Source organism: Triticum dicoccoides, chromosome 2A (genome assembly GCF_002162155.2).
Source record: "Triticum dicoccoides isolate Atlit2015 ecotype Zavitan chromosome 2A, WEW_v2.0, whole genome shotgun sequence".
Classification (NCBI taxonomy): Eukaryota; Viridiplantae; Streptophyta; class Magnoliopsida; order Poales; family Poaceae; genus Triticum; species Triticum dicoccoides.
In genome coordinates, this window is record NC_041382.1 from 164,683,664 (window position 1) to 164,693,802 (window position 10,139).

Below are 10,139 nucleotides of genomic sequence, written 5' to 3' on the forward strand. Positions count from 1 at the left end.
ATCTGGGAGACTCACGCCGGTCGTAGCACCACAGTTAAAATGATAATGGCAAGTCAAATCACGGGGACCCACCTGTCCAGCAGTAACTCGCTGTCAAATCACACAGCCCTACGTTTGCAGCAGCCTACTCCATCGTCTTCTCGCATCTCTGTCGAACTGACTAGGCGGAACTGCCCCGCCGCCTACCGCGCAGGAAAAGCCCCGCCCTCGACTTTTAAATACAACTACATCCGCTTAAGAATCCAATGATATACTTTTTGTGACATAGTAACTCATATTTAGTTAGTCAAATGGATGACCTAGAACTACGTGCAGGCCCTATAAACCGAGACGCCTAAAAATAAAAAAAAACCGAGACGGAGAGGTTAGTTCAGCACGTATCTTTTTAGATCAATATAGTCGGGATTCACCAAGGAGCAAAACCAAGTGGTAGGCTGCTCCTGTCGTGTTGGCGTAGCAACTCAAGCAGGGTCAGTCCGCACATGAAATGGCGACACACTTAGCAGGCCCCCTTTGGCTGACATGTGGCTCATCCACCGTCTTGTTCCACGTGCGATGCACCAAATTATAGTTCGGAGCAGCGGTTGGAATTGGAGGCACCCCGGTCGTAGTGCCGCAGTAGTAGAAAATGAGCGACGAGGGGTCAAATCACAAAGCCCCACCTTTCCCGCATTAAGCTGGACGGACGAAGCAACCATCATTTCACTCTAGGGCGCAAGAGCATAAAGAAAAGAGAAAACAATGATGCGTGCGGCAGCTACCTAGGGCACCCTAGGGTAGGGGTCTCCACTACAGATCCTTTTTCTGAAAGCACCTCCACTACGAATCGGCTTCTCCCTCGTCCTCTTGAAGAAAACCGATGATGAGTGTGGCAGTAGGGTTTGTAGGAGTACTACGGTGTGCGGGGCCATGTCGTAGTAAACGGGTTCGAGCCGATGCCTTAAATATGTGTGGGCCGCTTGGTTTTACGGGAACGAGGCAGCATTTTGGGTTCGGGGACCAGTGGAGATATAGTACGTACAAAAAATTGTGGACGTAGGTTCGACCGAAAGGCAATGATGCATGGGCCCTGCATTTTGATATACCCGGGGCCGCGTGAAATTTGCTACTCTACTCAAAACTAGTAAGGTACACATGTATTGAACGCATGAGATTTTGAAACCAAATTATGAATAAATACACACTATAGCATGTAAAGCTTTGAGTCATATATGCATGATGTAGATGTTCATTTAGTTCTTATAGTTCATCTCATTCAAAATCAATAAGTTTTATAAAAATGTTAAGATTCATGTGGTTGTGCATTGTAGTCCCTCCGTTCCAAAATAGATGACCCAACTTTGCACTAACTTTGTACACAGTTAGTGCAAAGTTGGGTCATCTATTTTGGAACGGAGGGAGTAAATCATAAAGTAAAAAACAAATAATGGCAATTCATTTAGAAAATAATAATCAATTATGATACAGAAGATTCTAGAACAAAGGAGAAGTGCTTGTGTTTTGAGGTTTGTGCATTATGCTTAAGTTCAACCATGGAGTCTTCTAAACTGTACATGTGGTAGATCTGGTGGAATGTTGATGATATCCAACGGCCAGTAGTGCTCGGATTTGCCTATCTCTACACTATCGAGTTAGCTTCATCCAGCGACCATCTTTCAAAGTTATTGGCACACTATATAGTTCTTATGCCATAGTTGCGTGTTTTTGAAAAAAGCTACTAGTGGGTTGTACTATCTATTTAGGAATAGAAGATGTATACATGGAAGTTGTAGGGAAAGAGATGACATGGAGCATCTCAATTCCTATGAGTAGGGATTGGAAAAGATATGTCATTTGGTTCACATCATAGGAACTTTTCTATTGAATATAGAGATGACATGTTTCTCAATTCCTATGAGGAGGGATTAGAAAAGAGATGTAATTTGGTTCATATCATAGGAACTTTGCTATTGAATATACGCTAATGTTTATTTTCCTTTGAAATTAAGGGAGTATAGGAATCCATTCATATGAACCAAGTGGCTCTAAAGCTATAGAAATGATATCATGTTTATTTCCTTTGAAATGTGGAGTATATGAATCTATTCCTATGAACCAATTGGCTCTAAAGGAAAAAATCATATAAAAACCATATCATATAGAGTTCCTATGATATTCCTCGACACTAAAGGATGCTTGAAATTGCTGCGGGTGATACGATGGTCTTTCTTTGTAGACTCCTCACCCAACTTTATAGTTACCTCTTGAAGATGAATGAAATGATATATACATGGTATTCTACATGTGCAATTTGGTACATGAAAACTCAGTAAAAGTTTGCGAGGTTCGAATTTTCAATAAAGCTATATGCACTGCATTTCGGAACGGAGGGAGCATACGGCAGTTGCTAACACTCACGTGGAAGATTTGTCTGTAGGAGGAGTGGTTGTTCTGTTAAATGACATGGCAAAACTGACACTGTCGGATGCCGATCTAACGGTCCTTACAGCGTTTGTCAGGAAAAGGCTTGTGGCGAACGTTTGTCGGATAATGATTCACGGACACATGCATTGCATTGATATGTTCCCCCCTCTCTATCACGCACACGCACCCTCGCGAGTCACGACTCTCCCGACTCCTCTCGCAAACTCGCACGTTGCACCCACCGTCTATCTGCAGGTAGACGTCACGCACATATGTGCTCTTCACACCCTACCCTCAGAACTTCTAAAAAACAAAAGACGGCACGCACATTTTATTTTAGCTCACATGTCACACACTTGTACTATTACTCTTGCGGCGAACGTTCTTTGGGCATAGTATATTGTACTCTCACGAAGAGAAGCAGTGCACGCACGCACTAGTTCTCTCACACCCACTCGCGGGTACACGTAGGAGCGCATTTTATGAAGCTGGTACAACAAAATCACTCCACTATATATAAAAGCAGGAGCCTTAGCGCTTGCTTTACTAGGGTTCCTCTCGTTCACTCTCTCATGCTCTCCAGATCTAAGCAACACATAGGTGGCCACACTCTCTCTCAGCTCAAGGCTGGTCACAAATCCGACCGGACAACCTTGACCGGGGCAGGGGTGTAGGTGCATCGTTCACGCTATCGTCGGCGGTGAGGGAGGAGACTAACGGCTGCCCGCGCGTCCCGATCGGCTGCGGTCTTGTGGCCAAGATGCGGCCTCCCGACGCCGTCTTTGCGACATGCCGACGACCCTCAGGTATATATTCCTTCGAAACCTGCCTTGCTCTACTGCTCCAGCTCCCTTCGTGTGGATCCTTTTCTACTTCCGTCCGCTGTTCCAAAGCCACCTAGACTTCTACTAAGGCACGTGCTTTGCACGTATGTTCTGTATGATAGATACTCATATACCTCCTTTTTAGAGAGAGAAATGGGTACTCGTATCTTGAGTAGATATCATAGTGTGTTTGTTTGCATGATCTAAGGACTATTCTGAAATAAGAAGCAAATCACTTGCACAAATCAAACTGAGTTCCAAGTAAGAATTTGATTACAAGATAAAAGTTGTAGTTTTATTATATGTTGTTTCCTGGGTTCCACTGATGTATAGTTCCAGAGTTGTTTGACGGTTTACATGCATGTTTATGGACTATTTTGTGCAACTAAATAAGTCATTTAGGTCTGACAGACACTCATGTCATGTATTAGCTTGAGGTATAGCTTATGTATGACTGGAATAAAATATTACACTTTTTCTGTGAATAATGAAAATATTACATTTCTCGATGAAGCATAATAAAACTTTAGCTAGCATCAGCCATGCAATGTTATGTTATGTGAACAGTGTAAACTTTGCAGTATATCGGCATCTAAAAAATCCTTTTTATAGTAATCTAAAAAAATAAGTTAGTAGTAGAGTGTTTATTTCCCAGGTGACAACGGGGAACCAAAACGTGCTAGCTATTTGCCAACTTGTCGTACTTGCATGTGAGGAGGTGGCAAGAGTTTCTAGACATTTCTCAACTTCAGTAGGTGCAATCCAGATTCAACGAGGACTTCTTTATTTGTTTACTTGGAGAGCAGAGTCGGCCATGTGCACAAGGAGCGGGAGCGAATCTGGAAGCTCTTAGCCGTCAGATCATGTCATCCTTTGTTTGATGGACGGCAGTGATATGCATGAGAGGGGAAATGAACGGTGGATTTTGAGCCAATGCTTGTTTGGGCGGGAGAACCGAAGATGGAGTGGTAAATCCAATTTCAAAACTGCCGCATTATAATAGTAGTAGATTAGAAGTAAAGCTATTTCATACAGTCGACTCAAAGCGTTGGTTCAAACAAGGAAGAAAGTGGGAAAGCTGTAGCATGAATCTAGGACTTGGTTCTAAGAGGAAATGGGGGAAAGTAGTAATATTTGTCACTGTTTAAATAACCGTATTTCTTATTTGCGCAGACAGGGATGTCTGTCTCCATATCGTTTCGGGATGTCTGTCTCCGTATCGTTTCTATCCGCGCAATCAAAAGCACACACCTCAGTTTTAGTACAACTGCGCAAAATGAGATGGCTATCCCTCGCTGCCGTCGTCTAACCTCCTGTCTTCAAGGTATCCCTACATTGGTAGTAACTAAGGTAGAATGACCAACGCAATCTAAAAGAAGTTGATTCGTACGTTTTACTTCCTGATTGCAGTGCAGGGACGAGCGAAAACAACTGCATCCTAGTCCGGAATGTACTTTCTACTAGTTCATCCATGGACCAAGGACTAGCTGGCACGGCTGCACGGCAGTTTTTTGGACAGGTGCGCGGACAAGAGGCTTTGTGGTCTGCTTATTTCTGCAAATAGCGGTGCTTAAATTTAGTGGAATGCACAAGCATTTCAGCTGATTAGTACACTGCATGGTTCAGTTCAGCATTCCAGCTAAGACCACAATTATAATTGGTTATTCTAGAATGAGAGAGCCTAACCCTGAATGGTGGCAACAAGAAAAAACAGAGTGAACTCCAGGAAATTTAAGCCTGCCGGGAGGCCCTTTGCTCAGAGAGAAGCCTTGCTTGTTTTTTCCTGATTTGTAAACCTTCTCACAACTTTGTCTTTTGCTGTGAACTAGTATATGTTTGTTATGTTCTATGAATCATTGAGATGTATAAAATTGCTTAACTTATGCTTTTCAAGTTTTTTATGAAGACGAGTTTAATGTGAGTGTTCCACATGAGCGCTGGACTAGCGTGTGAACGTTTGGAATTTATTACATTGTGGCCTCAATTAACTGCATGAACCACTGTAACAAGATACATAGTTGCTTATATGTCAGACAACAGATTGTTGATTGTTAGCTGGTCGATAGCCTAGTGTTGAAGCGAGTTGAGCCAATGTGTCGTGTTTTTCACAACTGCTTACAAGTGGGGTAGCACCAACAGTGTTTACAAGTACTTATGTATACATCGGCGCATGGTTCTCGAACAAGTGCTCTATTTCATCAAAACACACACTGCTCGTATGATAAACCGTGACAACTTATGTCTTACCATGCCATATTCATGAGAAAACTAGTGAGGACGCATCTGTTTCGGCAACAATTACGATAGTTCTCACATGATTCACGAGCACACAAAAGTAGCAGCAGTTCCCATAGACGGATTCAAACATAGTACTAGCCCCAGAGGGGTCGATAACAGGCAAGGTTCGGGTAATTAGACACAATCCAAACTACTATTAAACACGAGCTGGGGCAACTATTTCATGCCTCGTTCTAATTTGGGCTGGACACAAGTCGGACCTTTCCATGAACATCATCGAGGACGTCCCACAGTAGCTCAATCATGTGAACCTTCATGAAGACAACCTTGTGGCCTTGCCACTGATAAACTTGTTTGTGGAGGCATGCCACGTCATCTTCCTGCGTAAGCTTGACAAGAACAGTATTCCTCACAAGCGAAGGAGTAGCTTTGAACTTCTTGTGCTTCAGTACACCCTGGACAACACGCCTGACAACAGTGAGGCTGGAATACAACTCTTCATTGGTATAACCGCAAATGGCTTCCAGGATCCAACAGCCTAAGAACTCTGTTTTCCCAGTGCGTATATTCAGGTCGTCCGCCTCATAGCGAGTGACATGTACAACCACACAATCCTTGTCTGCATCAGGGCTCTAATTGAAACAGAAACAAATTCTGAATTACTTTTCAGTATAAGAAACACAAGTTATTTAAACCACTACGTATACCATGGCATCGAAGCTAATAAAATTTTGCATTATTAATCACCACATACTTCCTTTTCTAAAAAAAATCACCACATACTTAGATGAAAAACCACAATCGAGATTGGCAAAGAAGGAAATCACCTTGGGCAGCTCAGCAGGGGGGACACATCCTCGAAGGGGGAAAACTGCTCCTGCAGTGCCACGGGGGCTGTAACCTCAAACGGGGCGTTGACCATCTCAGTATCTAGGGTCACCTTGGTGGTTGCCTCCATCTTCTTGGAGCTCTCTGTCTCGTGGGGATCAGCCTCCCGCGTCTGCTCCAATATCGGCAGATCTTTGCCTGGTTCTCCTTGGTCCATCATGAAACTGACGAATACTAGGAGTCCACTGAAAGGAAAACACAATTGCAATGACAATGAAACAAAAAAGAGAGTGAGGATCGGTTACTGCTTTGCAAAAGTTCTTTTTTTCTCTGAACGAAAATATACCAACATCACGGATCCGCTTACCTTCCGTTCGTTCGGAGAGAAGAACAATGGCAGATGCAAGTGTTGCGTTTCTTGAAGACGGTGAGGAAGAAGGGCATTCAACAAAGAGTGAAATGATGGTTGCTTCGTCTGTCAAACTTAGACTGCGGGGAGGTGGGGTTTTGTGATACGACGGCTCGTTACTGCCACGCTACGACCGGGGTGACTCTCCGCCTGCATATTGCCTTCTAATTTGGTGGATGGCATTTGGGCCCGCGCGCTGCATAGCCCGCATGTTGGTGAACAAAAGTATAACGGCATTTAGTAGAGGGAGACGTTTCAATGACCTAGGAGGAGCCAGAAGCGGTAGAGTATCTCCACTTTACTAGTAGTAATTGTTTTTCTGGGTAGCTATAGAGTGTCTCCACTGTACTAGTAGTAATTGTTTCTCGGGTCCCAAGACAAAACAGCCCATCCACACTAGTAAATAGTAAAATCAATTCAAAAACCTGGGTGCTCTTCTTCCTCCTCGCTCCCACCCACCTCACGTCAGCTTGCTCCACTCGTACCCCCAAATTCCTCACCTCACTCCTACAGAAAACCCCAGCTCCCCTTCTTCCTCACTCCTACAGAAAACCCCCCAGCTCCCCTTCTTCTTCGCTCGCACTATAACTAGGCTCGTCATTCGTTACTCTGCTCAAATCCGTGAGCGCGATGCGACGCCCTCGAGGAAAATGGAGTCGGCTGACCCCAGCGCCAAGAAGATGAGGCTCCCGCCAGCGGCGACGCCTGTTGTAGATCCCACACCGGCAGCGCGGGGAGAAGCGGCGACCCCGCCCCCACCGGATCCCAGGAACTAGTAGAATCTTAGGTGGACCGCATCAGCGATCTCCCGGACGCCATCCTTGGGGAGATCATCTCGCTTCTCCCCACCAAGGATTGTTGCCGCACCCAAGTCCTCTCAATTCGGTGGAGCCCTCTATGGCGCGCCGTTCCCCTTAATCTCGACTGTCGTCAGCTATCTCTCTTCAATGATTTTGAAATCCCCAGAGCCATCATCTCCTCCCACCAGGGCTCCGTTCAAAGCCTCTGCATCCCGTCATGCTACCTGAGCAAGCATACCATGCCCTGCACGGTGGACGCTTGGCTGGAATCCCCTGAATTCACAGAACTACAGCTGCTTGAGTTCTACTATTCCCCTGGAAATCACATACCACATACCGAACGCCATGAACTTGTGCCCTCAGCACCGATGTCCATCTCGGGGTTTTCGTCCTCTCTCCACACCGCCACCTTTGCGCAGTGCTACCTACCAGACAATCTGGTACTAAACCTTCGACTGCCATTTCTCAAGAAACTTTCACTTGTGCGGGTTCGTATATCGGAGGCCTCATTGCACAGCATCATCCACTCCAGTTGCCCTGCGCTGGAGTGCTTGGTGCTTGTTTTCACAGTTAGAATCGGTTGTCTCCAAATAAAGTCGCCTAACCTTGTAAGAATTGGAATTTATTTTGACGGAAGGCAGCTCATCATCCAAGATGCCCCTTCACTTCAAAGGTTGATCCTTGATTCTAGTTATTCATCGTTGCAAATAATCGTCCTCTCTGCGCCTAAAATGGAGACCTTGGGTGTAATACATGATCTCTGTGCTCATTTCAATATGGTGTTTGGCTCCACAGTTCTTCAGGTACTTTATATTATCATCTACACCTGTAACCATAAGCTGCATTTTAAATTTCTGGGCATAATTTATATATCATCTTGGAGTACACATTTTGTACTAATATTATGTTCTATGCTCAATGAAGAGTTTCTCCATGGATGGCCTATCAATGGTGCTGGATTCTGTCAAGATCTTATATATCCAAATGAATAGTTTTGATCTGAACAAGATTATTGGCTTGCTGCAATGCTTTCCATGTCTGGAGAAGTTGTATATAAGGGTGATAATTTCATGCACATTGGAAGCCCGCATATAGTGTACTAGAATCAACCATTTAGCTATTGCTCTTTCGACACTCTTCTTTTAGACCTTAACTATTTTCAATCTTCATGTCTATTTAGGCAACAAGACGGGGTAAGAAAGTTATAACCAATCGGTGGATTCGTAAGCATCAAGATTTTCTCTCTTCTCATGAGATTCGATTGAAGACAATAACGCTAGAACGATATGTAGCCAACCGTGCAAACACAAGATTTGTCACATTCTTCCTACTGAATGCGAGGTTACTATTGTCCACCAGGCTTAAGTTTATCAGCAGCATGGTTTTGACGAATGGGTATGTCGAAGAGCAAAAAAGGAGTTTCAGGTGGGCAAAAGAGCTTCTGAATGTGCCGGGCTTCTATTTACAACATATTGTGGTCATAATCCAGTAAATTTTACGACCCAGGATGTTCATTCTATGGACCTAACCGATCCATTTGACTGTGACTGCCGAAAATAGTGCTGGAGTAGATGTTGTTGCCCTTTTCAATCTGGTTTTTTTGTAAACCTGATGAACAATTAACCCTCGTGCTTTTGTACAGTTTGTAAGCTGGAGTTAGATGTTCCTGCCCTTTTCAACTCGGCTGTGACTGTCATATTTTCTTTGAAACAAGGCAAATGGCTTGCCATTCGTTTAATTTAGAGTGAAATATTGTAACAAATTCAAACCAAGGGAAATAACATCACTCTCGTCGGTTGCTTGAGCTCACTGTGCATTATAGAAGCCAAGTAATTAGCCCCCACCAGCACCCACAAACTTATTTCAAACTAGCACATCAAATGGGCTGTAAATTTTCATAGGAAAGGTTGCATGACCATGACAGATTTGGATTCTGACATTTGGGACCCACGAGGAAATAGCCTATCCAAGGTGGTGTCGACTTACTAGCCAGTCAACAAACGATTCTGCCTACCAGCCGTGGGATTGACATCCAACATCTGTCGTGTATCTTCTATCTCTTGTCTTCTTCCTCCAATCGCCCAAACCAAACCACCCCGTCGGCTCCACCTGCTCCCGCCTCCCATGGCTGGCTGCGCCTCCACTGCCCTATCGTACGTACCCTCCAATGTTGGCCAGTCCCTCCCTCTATTCCCCCACACGTCCTGTTATTCTCCGGCGACGTCAGCCCCAACACGCACCCGCGCCCGAACCAGTCAACCCTCGTACTCCCCTCCGCCTGCGAATGGACCGGCGCATCTTCAACAGCTCCTGTTCGTCCCGTCCGGGGCCTCGCCGTCGTCCTCCGCCTTGCGGCCTTGGTTCACTCATCGTGCGCGGTGCGCCGCCCTCTTGCGTTGTCAACGTCATCAACAACCGAGAGGAACAAGGAGATGATTGTACGTGGAGAGGATGACAGTAGGGACCCACCAGCATCATGGCAGTACGCAAGCAAGTGCCTCTAAAGTACAAGCCCAAAAATATGGTTCCTCCTAATGGTTGGACATCTGGGGCTCACGCCATTGTCAACGTAGTCAATAAACGAGAGAATTACACTACGAGCGACTGACACCAGGGACCCAGCAAGTCGCGCAGTTT